Genomic DNA, 16,413 nt, shown 5'->3' with positions numbered 1-16,413 from the left:
AGGGGGGGGGGGGGGGGGGGGGGGGTGCAAACAGGGGTTTCTTCTTTTTTGCTGAATAACTAAACCAGGGAAGTCAGGGAATCTAAAGACATGAGGAGAGAGAGAGAGAGAGAGCAGGCAGATGCAGGAGACTGTCAAGCCGATAAAACATTCACTAGGAAATTATCTCCCTGTCATAAGGCCCTCCTGTTTTGAATACCAAAGGGATTCCTATTCCCAAACAAACTCTGAAAGGTTGACCAATTTCGTGCTCTGCCAAACGATAGCGCATTGCAGTACAGGTCCCACCTTTGAACCGCCACGCGGGAGGTGGTATGAAGCAGAGATCTTAATCTCTGTATCTCTGCATAGGTAATCCACTGAAGTGTAATTGCTACAGCTCTACGTTATACAAAATAATGACGGAGAATAAGACTCACTATGAATATGAAGTGAGTGTGATAACAGAGGCCCATGTTGGGAGAGAAGGTAATACTTTGACAAGGGTTCTTGCTGGGGAGGAAAATTGTCCTCTGAACAACAACAAGCATCTCTGTAAGGTGGTTTCTCAACACTACGCACCATTCAGAGCAATATAATGCACTGAGCTGTGTGTAGATGAAAGATTATGTTTTATTTGACTAAAACGTCTGGTGGATTATATTAGAGACGAAGTTTTACCTCTCCTTGACCGGTTTGTGTCAAGGCATAATCACCAGTTATTGTGTTTGATCTGATGAACACGAAACAACATAAAAGAGACGTGGGAATGAGATGCACTTAACCAACGTCCAAAGAGTTTTGCATTTTACACAAATAATATGGCCTTGTTAAATTACTGCAAAATCTGCTGCCTGAGATATAAGACACGTACCTTGAATTCACACATACAGTAAAGAATTGAACCTTTCGCCATCGCCGCCCTCTCTAGCAGCATGAACATGCTTGAAAATCTATTGCAAAACACTGGAAAGCAGCAGCTAGTTAAGTGATAAAAGATTAATTACAAATTATATTTTTATACTCTATCGTCAATGACCTAACAATTCTTTAAAAGTCGATCAACACACACACACACACACACACACACACACACACACTCACGATGGAAAGCGTCTTACATTTTCGATGACACTCACAAATGGATATGTTAATGATTTACTGATTTAAAAAATGAAAAGAATAACTTTGCAGATGTCAGCTTTATAAGCAATGTCTTGACTTGCATTCCTTAAAGTTTACTAAAATATGGCTTAACAAAAAAGAAAGTGTCCAATTAACAGCCACAGATTAAAAACAGCCATTCACTGTAACTTCAAAGGAGAAATTATTGTCTTGCTAATAAATATTCAGCCTTGTCCAGTGAATATTTTCCATCTTTGTCATCCTTCTATGTTTTACACACCAAAATATCCAAGCCGTCAATTAGCACTTTTGTTTGGGGCTATCAGTGCATGCTCCAGTTGTATGAATCGTATTATGAAAGCTTCATTACACATCTCTGCCTTGGTGCAAAATGTTTAACTTCTGTTAAAGTTTAAATACCAAGTGCACAGCTGAGATGACTTCAGAATGTTTTTACACTGTCCTCGAATAATGTCTGCATGCCCCTCCCTTTGCTACACTGCTTCCACTATGAACAGGAGCCCACGAACCTTTTCAGGTGAGAGAATAAAAGAGCCCTCGTTTGGCCCTTGCAGTAAAGTGAGTAGGCGTTGCGGCGTCTGCAACATTCCATCTCTCGCTGATTATTAGACTCAACTTTCCACACTACCATTTGCAGAGCAAAGGTTCCTGGGGTTCGTCATCGGCAGATCTTTTAAAGCCATGCTAAATATCTCAACAAAATACACTACTACCTCACCTCTATACTAGATATATGTTATCGGGCAAAACACTGCAAACTTTTCCATCCTTTAGGCAGGTCTTGGCCTATTCGAGCGGTAGCTCCTCGCCTACCCTCGGGTCTGCTGGACCTATTTCTGATGGTAATGGCTGCAGGAGCCACATCCTGTCAGTTCACTCCAGACCCACTAGTAATCAGCTTGGGCTGATGAATGACAGAAATGCCACTGGCTCCACTGCAATGACAAAAATGCACCCGTTTCTGCCCCCCATTTGACTGTCCTCTTTACACTGCTTTTTTCCCATTTCCATCAACTACTAAAGAATAGCACTCATCACATGGTTCAGCTGCTGATGCTGAAGCTAAAAATGAAACGTGTGTTGCCGGGCACAGATGCAGTACTTGAGAATTTGTGCAGCTTGCTCAAAGCTTTCTGTCTGGTCATCATTTAACCTTGCTTTGATTTTATCACTGTGAGTGTTAAATCACTGTGAGTGATCACTGTGAGTGATTCATGAGGACAAAAATATAAAATATGTTTGATTTAATGTTCCTAGTTTTTGAGAGCCCAAACAGATGTATATTGTAGATTATGGTTAAAAATGTTATGTGTGCTCGCCGTTTAATGAATTCTACGATGATGACCAATCAGTGTCATCTATATCCAAATAAGGAAGGTTCCTCAAAAAGTAATTTCAGATTTTATAGACTGTTTTTATGTAGTGGCAGTCAGCTACGTAAAACAGTCTGTAAAACCTGAAACCTGACTCTTTAGAAATGACACTTACACTTTACATTCACATTGTTAAGGGGCTGATCACACACCAAAATTATTATAAATAGAATAGTTTGATTTTTTGCTGTCCAAGAATATCTGTGTATTTTCAAAACTGGAGATTTTGACTTTCAGTTAAACTGATGCACCAAATTTTCCTTTATGGACTGGAAAAAAATCCTACTTCTTCAGCTAAATAAACTATTTAAAAATCGATTGCTTTAGTTGAAAAAATGTCACACAGCTGATAAAAAAGCTTTTTTTTCTTCAAACAAAAGTTAACGTTTGGGAAATACATGGTCTTCCTAGGACAGCGATGCAATCATGATATCAAATGTATTTTGAATTCTTACCATTACTTTCGTTAAAATAAAGGAGACCAACAATTCAAGAGTAAAATTAATAACCATTTTGAGATAAGCCCTAAACAACTAATTTATTTACGTTGTCAAAAGATTTATATGGTATCCATGCATCTATCCATGCATCTATAATGAAGCCTATTCAACTGGACTGTCATTTTGTGGTTAATTCCATTTTTTTATGCTACTCCACACCTACGTGTCTCGCTTCCAGCTGTAACATGCCAGGTGTGAAGTAGAAGCTGCAGTTCTCACACTCATCTTAATTACTAAAACCAATTTGCTAGGGACTGAATGGCTGAATGAGACAAACAGGTCACTCTAATGGATAAAGCAGTCAGGGTATGTGTGATTTACAGCAGAATTCACACCAGCAGAGCCGCCTCACACCTCATTTAGAAGGAGACATGATGAATTATTAGGGCATCCTGTATATGTATTTTTCCTGAGCAAATGCCAAAAAGATCAAATCAGACAGAGACATGCTGAGGTGTCAATATTAAGCATTCAGATTTTCATTATAAATACATTAATAACACACACACATTCAGGAGATCAACTTATCTGCAGCATTTAAGATGTTCATTACCTAACCCCCCGGCAGTGGAGGAGGAGTTGGATCCAACAGGCAGCAGTGAATGCCAGGCCTGGCACAGCTGTACAAGCAAAGCTGTAAAGAGACGTCACCGGCCACTGTCGCTCAATCTTCCCCTGTGTTAATCCCACACTATCTGCATTCACGTCAGCCCCTCTCCTCATGTCCCTGCATTGCTTTTCACACTCCTAAGTTCAATTTGGCAGGAAAGTGGACATGTTGCATCACTTCTCCTGGCTGAAAACCCTCTCGGCATTGTTCCCCACCAATAATCTTTTTCTGAGACAGCATGATGATCCAATAGTCATTTTCTGCAAGATATTTCTTGCTTCTTTTTTTCCCCTTTCAGGTATTTACTGAACCAAATAAAGTGTATGACAAAAATGGAGTTTTAGTAATATTATTTAATACTAGATACCAGCTCTCTGACTTTTAACAGCAGCGTAGCAAATATGAGTACATATGAGATTTAAAAGCCTTTAATGCTCCCGAATCTCTTCTTAGCTGATCAGATCATCTTCTGAATGGCCTCAATACACAAGCAGGGCGGTATGTGTACAGAAAAGTCAGATCCATTTATCTGTATTCATCATTTACAATATCAGGGAGAGACAACTTGCTGTCATATCATACCCCAGCCTGTTACTGAAGCCGGACAAATGTGCTGAAGAATGAACACTCAAGTGGTGGTCAGATTTTACCAAGCCAGCGCTCTAAAACCCCTCTATGTTTTACAGACAGGAATTTTATACCCAAGCTCCAATGGAACCAAATCCGGGCCCTCGGGGCATGAAGTTTATTTTAACATCTCTTTTCGGGACTGACATTTTGTCCTCTGTTTTCAAATGTTTTCCCAAGAAGCGTCTCTCCAGTTGACCCAAGCGGAGCCCATTGCCTTTGGCTTGTCACGGAGAGAAGAGTGATGCGGTTCTGTGGGCAGCAGAGAGGGAGGCTCTGTACTGAGACAGCAGCAGGTGCAGCTGCGACAGTTGCCGTGTTGTTGCTAGCCCCACACTGTAGTCAAGATGAGGTTCACAGATGTAGCCACTCAGTGCAGTGGTTTATTGGCTGCCCGAAACAATGCATCTCTGTCAAGAACAACTCCTCCTAAGGCCATTTCAGTCTAAGAGTGCTCTGTATGAAACAAGGCTTAGAAAAACCTCATTCTGACACACAAGGTCAAATCTGCTCCACAGCAACACAATCAAAGCGCCCCTTCCTCTGCCAAAAAACAAAACAAATTCCAACCTGAAGCAATCATACTGAAATATGGGGATTGGAGACATATATTCTTGTCAAGCGATTTGTCTGTCTAAATTATTTTTTTTAAATAATAAAATAATATGTGTAATTTATGCAGAAATGTATTTTTTATTTCTAGTGCTATAACTCTAATAATATAATTACAATTAATGCTATAAGCATTGACCAAACACATTTCTGATTAATTAGTACCAAGCCTCTCTCGCGCGCATGCTTCCTAAGTCAACCAAGTACCACCCAAGGCTGCACTTTACCCCCAGGTGGATCTTGCAACACATGCATTTCAATCATGCGACACGTTCAATATATCGTGCCTACAGAAAATAAATGGCATCCATTGCTATTGCTATGACTTTTTTTCTGTGTGGAGAGAAAGCAAACCTGATTCGTTTCTTCAATTCAGACCGTCGAAGTAGTCCGCCAAGTCCAATCCAAGGTAGTGTTTTGTTGAATCTCAGAGTGGTGGAGATCTGAGATAATATGACTATTGTTTTCCTGTAAAGCACCCAGTCTCTGCTTGTTCAATTACTGGAAGGAGCCTCAACGAGGGCGGTTAAATCATTTGCAGAGACATTATCTACGCAGAGAGAGAAAGACAGAGAAAGAGAGGGAGGGGTGAGGGAGGGAGAGAGCGAGAGGAAACCAGACATGGGGCCAAACTTTAGTCTAAAGAGGAAACAGAAACATTTTTTTGTGGACCACACATGGAGGGTACTGCAAGGATAAAAGCAGCAGGATTCATGATTCACTGCAGGAAATTAATAGACTAATACACTTCTCTCTGTTTCAATGCCAAAACCCACATAATAAGATAAAATTGTTTTCATTACAGGTGATGATGGATATCTATGTAGATTATGTACACAGTAGTGAGCGACCACAAACTTCATTCTTCCTCACATATGTCTAGTGGAAACAAAACCAACTCACAAGCGCTCATCTGTCAGCGTGAGCAATCATTAAGAGATAATTTGATTGTTTTTTCAACCTCGGCTGTGTTTGATGTCTCTGGCATGCTTGCAATTGAACAGACAATTATTTTGTTGATTAGCTTAGTTTTTAGCAACTTCCCATGCCTGTGATATTCCTCTGAAATTCCCAGACCAGACGCTCAACTCCATCTGACTTGGCAACTACATTACAAGAACAAAGCTTCCACACTCCCCAACTAAATACTGTACAATAAAATATCATTTATCAAAGCCTCAGACTTCCAAACCAACCAGATAACCAAGTAAGCATATAGAATGAAACATGCGGCGGTGCATATACTTGAAAAAGTGAGCACTGACAGTAGATGTAATATGTATCTGGCAAAATTTCATCTGCAGTTAGTTAGTACACAGTGTTTTAAGGTGCATTTATTTGCATGGCTCACATTTTTTCCACATTTGGACTTTACTGTTTGGTATTTTTGATCATCCAAAATCAATGTTGCTTTGAAAACTGGCATTCCAACATACAGACTTCAATCTAGGGGAGCATCTTCTGTGGTTTTCTGAATTAAAGCACCCGCAGAATATCAATATGCACCTACATAAGAAGAATTAGAGAAAAACTCATTTTTTCTGATTCATAACCCGTTCTTAGTTCCATTTTCACCCACTGGAAGACATACTATTGGTATTTTTTAAATTTAGTTTTATCTCTGTTTTGAATTTTGCATTCAGTATTCTGGGAAACTATCATAGTTCACTTAATTGCTAAATAGTATGCAACTCAACACAGTAGGTTTGTAAATAATTCGACAGCCACAACTACATCCAAAGTACACCACTGGGGAAAAAAACCTTACTAAATTAAAAAACCTGTTTGAACAAAAGTAAAATGATATTCTATTGTTCAACGCTGCTTACCAGTTTTGTACTTTGCTGGAATAATGTCAGTCTGAATATACTGAAGAACGCCCACATCCCAACATGAAATTATTTTTGAAAAAAACAAGAACAAAAAAAGCACTGAGAGCAAAACTTATCTCACTTGCAATGAGTCTCAATTGTCAAGGACAACAGCAGCCTATATGGAGGAAATATATGACTCTGGTGTGTTTACCCACACCCTCCCTAAATAACAGCCCTGTCTTGTTGGAAAAGGGGCTTTTAAGTGTGGATGTGCTTCGCTCTCCTATAATCCAGTCGAGACATTACTCCTTCCCCTGGCAGACGTCCGCAGATCCCCCCTCTCTCCCAGCCAGGCCTTGCTCTCGGCTGCTATGGCAGAGCCGCAATAACTGCTGTTTGCTTAGAGCCTTACCTCCCAGGTTCTCCTCTGTCACACAGAAATTGAATATTTTCCCAAATAGTGTTGCAGCTGTGCACAGATAAGGACAAGTCCTGTTCACATAGCACAAAGAATGAGACAGGGTCAGTGTGTGTGTGTGTGTGTGTGTGTGTGTGTGTGTGTGTGTGTTAGTCTTCTATAAATTATAAAAAGAATAAATGTAACAAACTAAATGAGGGCAATAACTATGAATAAAAAAATAAAAATTTTATTTGCTTATAATTTCCTTATTATCTTGAAAAAGTATCCAAGCAATAAACACTATTTATTACTGATGTGGCGGCTCTATTTTTAATGTGTAAAATAATGATATGTAATAAAAAACATTTAAAAAACCCTATGGTGATGAATTTCTTAAATTTTCTTGTACAACACAATATTGACAGACATTTCTTTCTCTCGTATTGGGAGTGACCTAAACACACACTGCTAATAGCACACAGCATATCTTATCTGAAAAACCACCGAAGTATTTTCCTCATGATGTGAAATACATATCCTACCACCAGAAACCCGGCCAGTGTGTCACACCCAATCGTATTATGACCAGAGGACAGTTTTTACGACCCAGTTTTGCACTTTGCACTTCCTTTTCTTCTAAACACCTTTCAGAGACGCACAAAATGAGTGGAGCAATGAAAAAAAGAGATGCCAGATAAGCTCAGGGAGGCTGCCACTTAACCAGTGCACAGGGAGCTTTATGAGAGCCATCGACTAATATCCATGTTGTTTCTTGTCACAAGAGTTTGAATTGACCCTTACTTTCCACTGCCTATTTCCTTGCTGCGTAATGTTCTGCTAGGAAATTATTTAGGCAAGCAGAAAGTTTCACCTGCCATTTCAGGGGCACCGAATCCCCCTCCGCACCAGAGGCCTTTGGCAAGTGGAAACAAATGTTTCACAAAATGGCAGAGAGGGGAACACACTGGCGCATAGCGTTTTACTGATTGCCAATCGTAAAATAAAATCAGTCATGAAAGGGGAAGTATTTTGGCCCACCAAAGGCCTGCACATTACATCAAATTTGCCATAGCTTTCTTTACAGCTGGTTTCTTCCCTTTAATGGCGAGCAGTTATCCGCACAGTATGGCTCCGTGTAGGTGGTTTAGCAACATAAAAGATTGCATCTGAAAACACAAACCTACAATTTACATGCCAAATCAGCAATGGGATGTAAATCTAAATGCTTTACCTCCATCCAATCCAATCCTCTACCACTGACATGCATTCACAACCTCCATCATTTGCTTGGTTTTGCTATGGAGTAGCTAACACATCATTTGTAAGCACTGCAACTTCCTTACACACAAACTGTGATGCTCAAGAAAATGGGGAGAAAAAATATGAGCTTGAATTTGGCGTTCACCGTGAATAAAAGCATGATATCCATGTAGTGTATCGCTAGCACAAACAATCCATTCAGCCACAAGGCAACCTTTAAATCAATCTTATGGCCTCGCCAATCACGGCTCAGACAAAGACAACAGGCTTGTGAGAGAGTGCGACACAACAACAAAGTGTGCAAATGTTGCCACTGGTCAGTGTGTGCGTGCTTATATTGAATTAAATCAATAACAAATTACCTTAATAAAGCCAGAGTGGAAGTGCCTGGCTTGTTGTTATAATTTAAAAAAATTGGCGAGGCTCTGAAAGCTGCGTTATGATCTGTTTAATGCACCAGTCAAATATCCGTGGATGGTACAAAACCTCAGCTGCCGTTCTAGGGTGAAGGATGTGCCAGCAGAAAATTAAGCAACAGTCCGTAATGTCACAAATTTTGATGTGTTCACACCCACTCGCACTGAGTCATAAGAGTCTCGTGCTGTGGAGAGTGTGAAATAAAGAGTTGAGAAAAAGAATGATATGTAGCACTTTGTCTCGCCCAAACCCATATAGAAGTGTGCCGGGCTGTATTGATCTGCGAGGAGAGATGAACGCACAAGCAAAGAGGGGCAATCTGGTGCTCTGGCAGATCAAGAGCAGCTGCAGTTCTTTGAAACCGGACGCACTTCCACTGAAACAAGGCTATAGACTGAAAAAAGGTACTCTCTCTCATGCTGGATTCAACGGGGAAAACGCTCATCATGGCAAGCTCGAGCCAAAGATATCAAGCACTGAGACATGCAAGAAGATAGTTTCCTTCTTTAATCCAGTTCACAAGTAGTTTGTATTATTTCCAATGTGCGTAGATACACCTGTTATTGCAGGCGCTGACAAACTGAATAATAAATATGTTGCTCTGCATTAATTAAGAGTTCAAAAAAGTAAAGCTTGTTTAACTACATGTTATTTTTTCAACTAAGAACCAAATGTTTTTTTCCCAATATCACACTGCTTTGTGAGTCACTGTACAATTATCCTGTTGTGTGAAAGCTTTGACATATTCTCTCACACCAACACACAAAAAAGTAAAAGTGAGATTATGTTATACACAAGATGTCATACGGACCTACTTACAAGAATGGGTGAAATACACAAGTCTTTGAGTTTTACCAGCTCACACACTCTTTCTCAAGTCTTTCAGGCTCAGCCAAAAGCAGTGGCAGAAAATACGACTCCTTCCATTGTGTAAGGGCTCTGGTCACTTTGATATGCTAATATGTTCCTTCCAAACAGCTGGAATTTGCACTTTGCATTAATTCAAACATTATTTTATGCACAAACATGTGAAAATTGAGTTCTCCCAATAGAGAGGCTTGAATCAGAAGTGTAGCTTCTGGAGCCTGATAAAAGAGTGCATTAGCTTATTTCTTACACATTCCTGAAAACTCAATACTCATTCACAAATAGGCTGCCTTTGTGTTTAACTGAATGCCACTTTGTCATGTATGGCCAGGGAGATAAAACTACTTCATCCTCCAAAACACTCAGTTTATTCTTTTATTTTCTATCATCTAGCAAATATAGCCTTGGAAAAGGCTGTGCCTTACCAATCACGATTGTTGTATTAGATCATTTAAATGCACATTTGACGAAATATTCAACTGATGTCACCTTTTACAGCAATTATATTATTCCTCTCAGCTATGATGAATGTGTTCTACAGAGACTTAAGAGACCAAACACAGAAATGAGACACATTCATGGACTCTAATCCAGGCAGGAATTCATAGTTCCCTCTCTCTTAAAAAAAACAACAACAAAAAAAGAAACGCTGAGGGCACTAGAAGAGTGGAGCTAAATTTATCCCAATCCACTGATCGATCACTGAAGATTGCCGGTCTGCTCCAGGCTGCCATGTATCACCGGCTGGCCGCTTTGCGTTTCTCGGGTCAGGAGAAGCACACACCGCACCGCATGTGCGTCTCTGCTGCTTACTCTTTAACACATGGTTGACAAGACGCGTTCGGAATCGGTAGGCCTAAATAATAAATGTGCAGTAAGAGGATCTAATTTTACTGCCACTCTGCGCCGAATGAGTTCGAGTTAAGCCTAAGCAGCCAAATTCGTCCCCTTTTCTGTATGTTTTAATTTTTATTTCTCCCTTTGATGGATTTCCATGACATTTCCCTACGCTTGTAGCCCATTGCATCATAGGCTCTCTCTCTCTCTCTCTGGCCAAAACTAATTATTAGGCTACATTGGTAGGCGAGGCTTGAATGATTTTTTTCTTTCTTTGGACAAATAGCCCAGTCACAATTATAATGGATTAGCCCGTGAATGCTCTCTGGAATCGCACCGACATAGCTTCTCAGGTCACAGCTCCCAACATAAATCCCCTATTCAAACCAACAAGACCATCAGTGGATTTAAAAAGCCTCGCGGTGCCCAGTACCACCAGCAAACTACACTTCAACTCTTGAAGGCACACACTGCAATTAAATGGTGCTTTACATGTTCTGGTTCACATAAACGCGCTGCTCCCTCACTTTTTAATAGTTTCCACTCAGGCAAATTCGGCCGCCGAACAAATCAATCCACATCTGGTTATGTTTTGATTAACCATTTTTCAATTAACCACGGTACCCCTTGGACAATCACCAGCTAGTAAAAGAGGTGGACTGCTTTAATTAAAGGCGCATTCATTGTTCAAACCCAGTGATTTTTCTCCCACAGTAAAACCTTGGTTTTACTTTTAAAAAGTCGCTCAAATACACTGTAAGACCCGAGTAGCCTAATGTCTTGCTATTATTTCACGTGAGTCCTCGAAAGCGAATGGAAAGCTCTGAATTGACCGAGCAAAGAAAGAAAAGTTACCACACTCCACATCAACTTGTCAAAATACCGCTTAGGGTCTGATGTATAAAGTGGTGATGAGACTACCGTGCAAAAGACAAAAGAGGAAAAAAAAAAACTCTTACCTTTATTGAAAAGAAGTGAAGCCAACCAGGCTGGGATGATGAAGTCAGAAGGGATGTGACTTGCAAGAAGAAAAAAATTAACAATAACAAACTATTTAAAAGTCAGATTGTGGATAGACAGTCAGATAGACAGATGGGATCTCCTCTGCAGCGAAAAGAATCACTCTGCAGGTCTGAGGCATGCTCCCCTTATCTGGGACAGAGGCTGGCAATCAGGCGGCAGGTCCCCCTCTCAGCCCGTACATTCCCCTGCACCGGACGCACACTTCCATGGCAAAAGCAAGGTGTTGCTCTGCGCTCAGTCCTGACTCATCAACGCCTACTGCGCCTCACAGTCTCGGCTCTCCTGTCGCGCATTCACTCCCGGAGCAGCAACAACAAACAAGGAGAGGAGAAGCGGAGCTCGGGGACCCAGAGAGAGAGAGAGTGAGAGACTGGGTGACTGAGAGGGACAGACAAGAGTGTGGGGCTTTCAGTGTCTGGTGAATAGGGGGTGGGGGGTGGTGGTGGGGGAGAAGAGACTCCCGCTCGCCGCTACTTTAGCCGCCGACGGTGCTTTCCTGGCTCCTCTGAACGAGACTGTGAAGAGTGGGCAAGTTTCAGCGGCTCGCCTCTGGAAAAGATCCCGCTCACAGTGTTGAGACACTTGGTGGAAGCAGCGCAGAGCGGGCTTCCAGTAAACAGCGCCAGTGCAGCGGAGAGCAGGCTGCCGTCTGCAGGAGCTTGTCTGAGCGGAGGACTCCACTAAAACCTGACATGGACTCCACATCCGCGTTGACTCGGAGTCTGGATCTTTGCAAGGGACTAATAACATCAACTTATTATCATGCCGGGCAGGAATCAGCTCAGCTTTTTCCCCCTTCTTCTTTTTTAAAAAAAAAAAGAAGATTTAACTACGTCATACGGACAGGAAGGAGGTTATCAATATATTCCCCCCTCATTTTTTAGCACTTTCTGCTTAGAGATGCAACACTGGCTTCCTGTTGGCCATGAGAGGCCCACACTCTGTCACAGTAGGCAGTCCAGTCTATTCAACCAATGACAGAGGACATATTCTACTGTAATACTACCAGGCATCAAAAGGAACATGGAAGCACAGGCAGACTTTTTTTTTTACTCCCCTCACTCCAACTGGCCCCACAGGATAACACACTGGGCCTGGCAGCAGTGGTCAAGCTGCTGCTGCTGGTATGTAGAACTAAATGTGTGTGTGGAGACATAGTTTTTCAAACCAAGAATCTCTCCTCAATTGTGAGTGTGTGTGTGTGTTTATTGCCTTGCAATTTTTATTTTACATGATTCATGGCACCATTCGGCAGTGAAGGGAAATTTGTCAGGCTGCTGGCTTTGACCTTTGCACCTCATACCTCTTACTGTACGCTGCATGTTATGTAGGTGATCCACAATTTGTATTCACTGTATAATGCAGGCATTACAGTTCGTTCCGTACACAATTTGTAAGGGAGGTTCCTCTTGAAATGCAGCCAAGTTGTAATTTATGATTGTATTAAAGCCTCATGAAAAGTCAAATATATTTCTCAAAGTTAGAAAATCTAATCTCCAAGGCAGCAGCTATTTTCCATATTTTCATCAGGGCCTGTATCTTTGAATCAGAATATGTAAAAAATCTAACATGCAGGTCACAAGGGTTCCATGTTTATTTCTGCATTTGGTGAAGACTTGGAGCATGTTATGATATGGTTGAGGAATTCTGTCCAGGAACATTATCAGACAAGACGTGGGTGCACACCTGGCTTCAATAGAAACTGTCTTTCACCCACTATGGGGAAATGTGAAGTTGAGTCATGCTTGCCAGGTGAAGGTGAACGCAGGAGAGGGGGCAGACTTGTGTTTTCATAAGCATAATTTTACATAATAATACAAGCTTTTTTTTTTGCAAGGGACAAAAAAGAGAAAACAGATGTAATAAAAGGTCACCCAGTGGCAGGCATCCATATCTGGAGAAATGTTTATTTATAAGCTGAGACTAAAAACACATGTGGTGTCTCTATGGCTGCGGCGTAAATGAACAGCTTAAACTGCCATTTTGCCTGAATTCATTTGAATCTGCTTCCTCAGATTGTCAACAGAGGGCATTAGACTTGTATTGCTGTTCTTGTGAATGAACATAATTCATAGAACTGTAAAAATTCACAACCAGATAAATTATAAACTGGTGAAGACAGAGATATCAGTAGTTTGAATCACTCAGTAATTAAAATGTATTTTGCTAATTATAGACCTCCTTGTGTGTGTGACCCCAGCTTGTGCATACATTTCTTTGACACAGTGGTTGCACGTAAATTGTTTGTGTGCAATTGTTTATGATAAACTGTGATATAATCATGTCTTGCAAAGGCGGCACAATATTGCACGTAATCACTCACCAAATGGTGCGTGAAGTGCTGGCCCTTTTCCGCAGCTAAAAAAAAAACATTCAGAAGGTGAAAAACAAGGACAAAAATTATGACGTCCATTTTCAAATATTAAGTATTCATACACACCAGTGTATCTTTGCAGGATAGTAAAGACATAACTGCAGTGCTTTTCTGTTTTCATATCAGTTGAAAAGGCTGCCAGATGCTTTAGACAGACCTCAGTCATCCATGGTGAGAGCAAACATGTCTCCCCATTTCCCATGTGGCTCCAAGCCTGCCTCTTAACCTTCAATTGTTAACCTAACAATGCTTATTGGTTCCTTCCCAAAAATATTTGCACATGATTGACATTTCAGGCGCACATGACCAGTCACAGGACTGCTGCTGACCCCCACGAATCAGTGTCCTTTCGCTGATGATGGACAAAGATTTGGCCAGGTTATATGCTTCAGAGCACAATTAACAAAGCCATGTCTAACCCCGATCACTCAATCATTAGTTCATTAAGTGTTTTTGACCTTCTTTAATTTGTTCTTTTATTACATTTTACTGGGCTTGACCTAGACAACAGAGTTTGCTTATGTCATTGAGAGAGCAACAGAGTTTGCTTATGTCATTGTGTTGTTGAAAAAAAACTCTAAATTTGTAAAACTGCTCCTGTAATTGAGATCGTTTATAAGCTAACAATTTGCATACATATATATATATATATATATATATATATATATATATATGAGAATCAGCTTTAGGACACAGAAAGGGGTTGCATTTCCTATTTTCTTCTCGTCACATCCCTCCCAACCACTAGAGCATAAAGTTCAAAGTGAAGCTTCAAGTATGTGAACTGCAAACTAGTGCTAGTTTCTTTCCCCGCTTCGTTTGCATGAAATCCAGCAGCTTGATCTGTTCCAAACCAAATGAAACTCCCCCACATCACAACTACACCGACTCTCTGCGTATTCTCTCATAAATTTTCAAGCTGGCTTTAGTGGTCTCCTTGGATATCAAACTCTCGGAGTGGACTCATAATCAAAAAAGGCCTCTCTACACAGTGGAGACTCGGGTAATATTTATGTAGCCATGGGCAACCATGCCGCTTGGAGTTTCAACCTCACTGCTGTAGCACCTTGAGGCACATCCATGTTTCTGCACTGGTTGAACTAGACACAGGGCTTATTTAGGGAAGCAACAGGGCATGTATGGGCTGATTTAAAAAAAACAAAAACAACCTTGTATCAGTGTGTATAGTGTTAATTTTGTAAGTTGGACAACTTTTAAAGCTTTTCTGTAAGTTGTGTATGAAGATGTTGAATTTGTAGAATGTACTGAAATTTGGTTGTTAGTCTTGCTTTCAAATATTGATTTTGACTTGAGAGGACAGCTGAATACTACGTTTAAAGTTGTATCTTAAGATGGCAAGCTTTATCTAACTGTTGCCAGAAATATTGAAACAATGCAATATCATCAACCAATGGTGTTTTCACAAGTATCTGGAACAGACAGTGAGAGTGCAGCTTGACATGGACATTATTTTGCTTTTACTTTGCTGTTGGGGTTAATAAAAAATGAATGGATTACCATATGTTAATGAAAACCTGTTTTTATGTGTTTTTAATTCGCCTGCTGACTACTGATTAATCTTTTGAGCGTTTTTCTCAAGGCTCATATTTTGTGTTAAATACAACACCAATGGGGTATTTACAACGGCTTGCACCTGACCCAAAATCAATAATGGATAGAATAGTAAGGCTGTCTTTGTCTCTCTCCGTTTTTTTTCTCCATTAAACAGATCGCAGAAAGGCATCCCAAGCAATCAACTTCTGTCTAAACGTAAATCAACATGTGTATGCTGTGAGCTGGCACACCAAGTAAAATATTATCAAATCAAGTCCCAATGAGTGATCTCATCATTCCTCTCAAATTTCAGTTATTTAATCACTTCGTCTGTTCAAAAATGCTGCTATAGTCGGTCCCCCCTAAAACCCAGGACTTATAATTGACCCAGCAGACAGGAAGCAATTAAAAAGAAGTCAAACACATGAGGGGCTTTGAGATCAAATTAGAAAAAAGCAAGGTCCAATGTGGGCATGTTGGGCTCTGGCTTGCACAACTGTCAAATACGTTGAGTGTTAAAAGACCACACTACATAAACAAATCATTTAAAGCAAACTGTGTCACGGTGTAAACATTAAAAAATCTTAGCACTCTTTAAACTGTGTTCTATCATCAAACCTTTTCAGAAATGCACTAAACAGCCTTTTGCTCTTTCCTAGGTTTGATGTATGAGATGCATGCTGGTTTAAACAAGCATAGGGGAGCAACAGATATAGGTGAAGAATCTCTATTCAAATGTTTTGTATGGAAACTTAGCCAAGTGGAAACAGATGTGCTTCACTTGTGACCTATAAAAAAAATGATATATGGTCACCAGTAATATGGTTCAACAGAGGCCAACGGTTCCAATTTGCTTCACTTTGCCGTGTTGTGCTCTGTGTTGTGTAAACGTGGACATATTTTTCAATCAAAAGATGTGGCATTTTCACTGTAAACCTAGTGAGTTCTCAGTATACTTTGAAACAACTGGGTTGAAAGAAAGATCCATTTATTCATGAGTGCAACACATTTGACACCGCA

General features: G+C 40.5%; 1 protein-coding gene across 15 annotated transcripts in view; it reads right to left on the bottom strand.

Annotated features, from left to right (window-relative positions):
• adgrl2a (adhesion G protein-coupled receptor L2a) overlaps positions 1 to 12,223 on the bottom strand; it is a 92,238-nt gene extending 80,015 nt beyond the window's left edge. For 5 of the 15 annotated variants that reach the window (XM_046049630.1, XM_046049628.1, XM_046049631.1 and 2 more), the window contains exon 1: positions 11,402 to 12,221. The gene's annotated coding sequence lies outside the window, so the exon portion shown is untranslated. Of the gene's footprint in view, positions 1 to 5,201; positions 5,398 to 11,401 lie in introns of all 15 variants that reach the window. The other 10 variants (XM_046049635.1, XM_046049632.1, XM_046049634.1 and 7 more) reach the window with 4 other exon arrangements.
• Positions 12,224 to 16,413: the final 4,190 nt, after the last annotated feature.

This window comes from Micropterus dolomieu, linkage group LG05 (genome assembly GCF_021292245.1).
Source record: "Micropterus dolomieu isolate WLL.071019.BEF.003 ecotype Adirondacks linkage group LG05, ASM2129224v1, whole genome shotgun sequence".
In the NCBI taxonomy this organism is placed as follows: Eukaryota; Metazoa; Chordata; class Actinopteri; order Centrarchiformes; family Centrarchidae; genus Micropterus; species Micropterus dolomieu.
The sequence above is the reverse complement of the archived record's forward strand: the minus strand, read 5'-3'. Positions and strand labels throughout refer to the sequence as shown.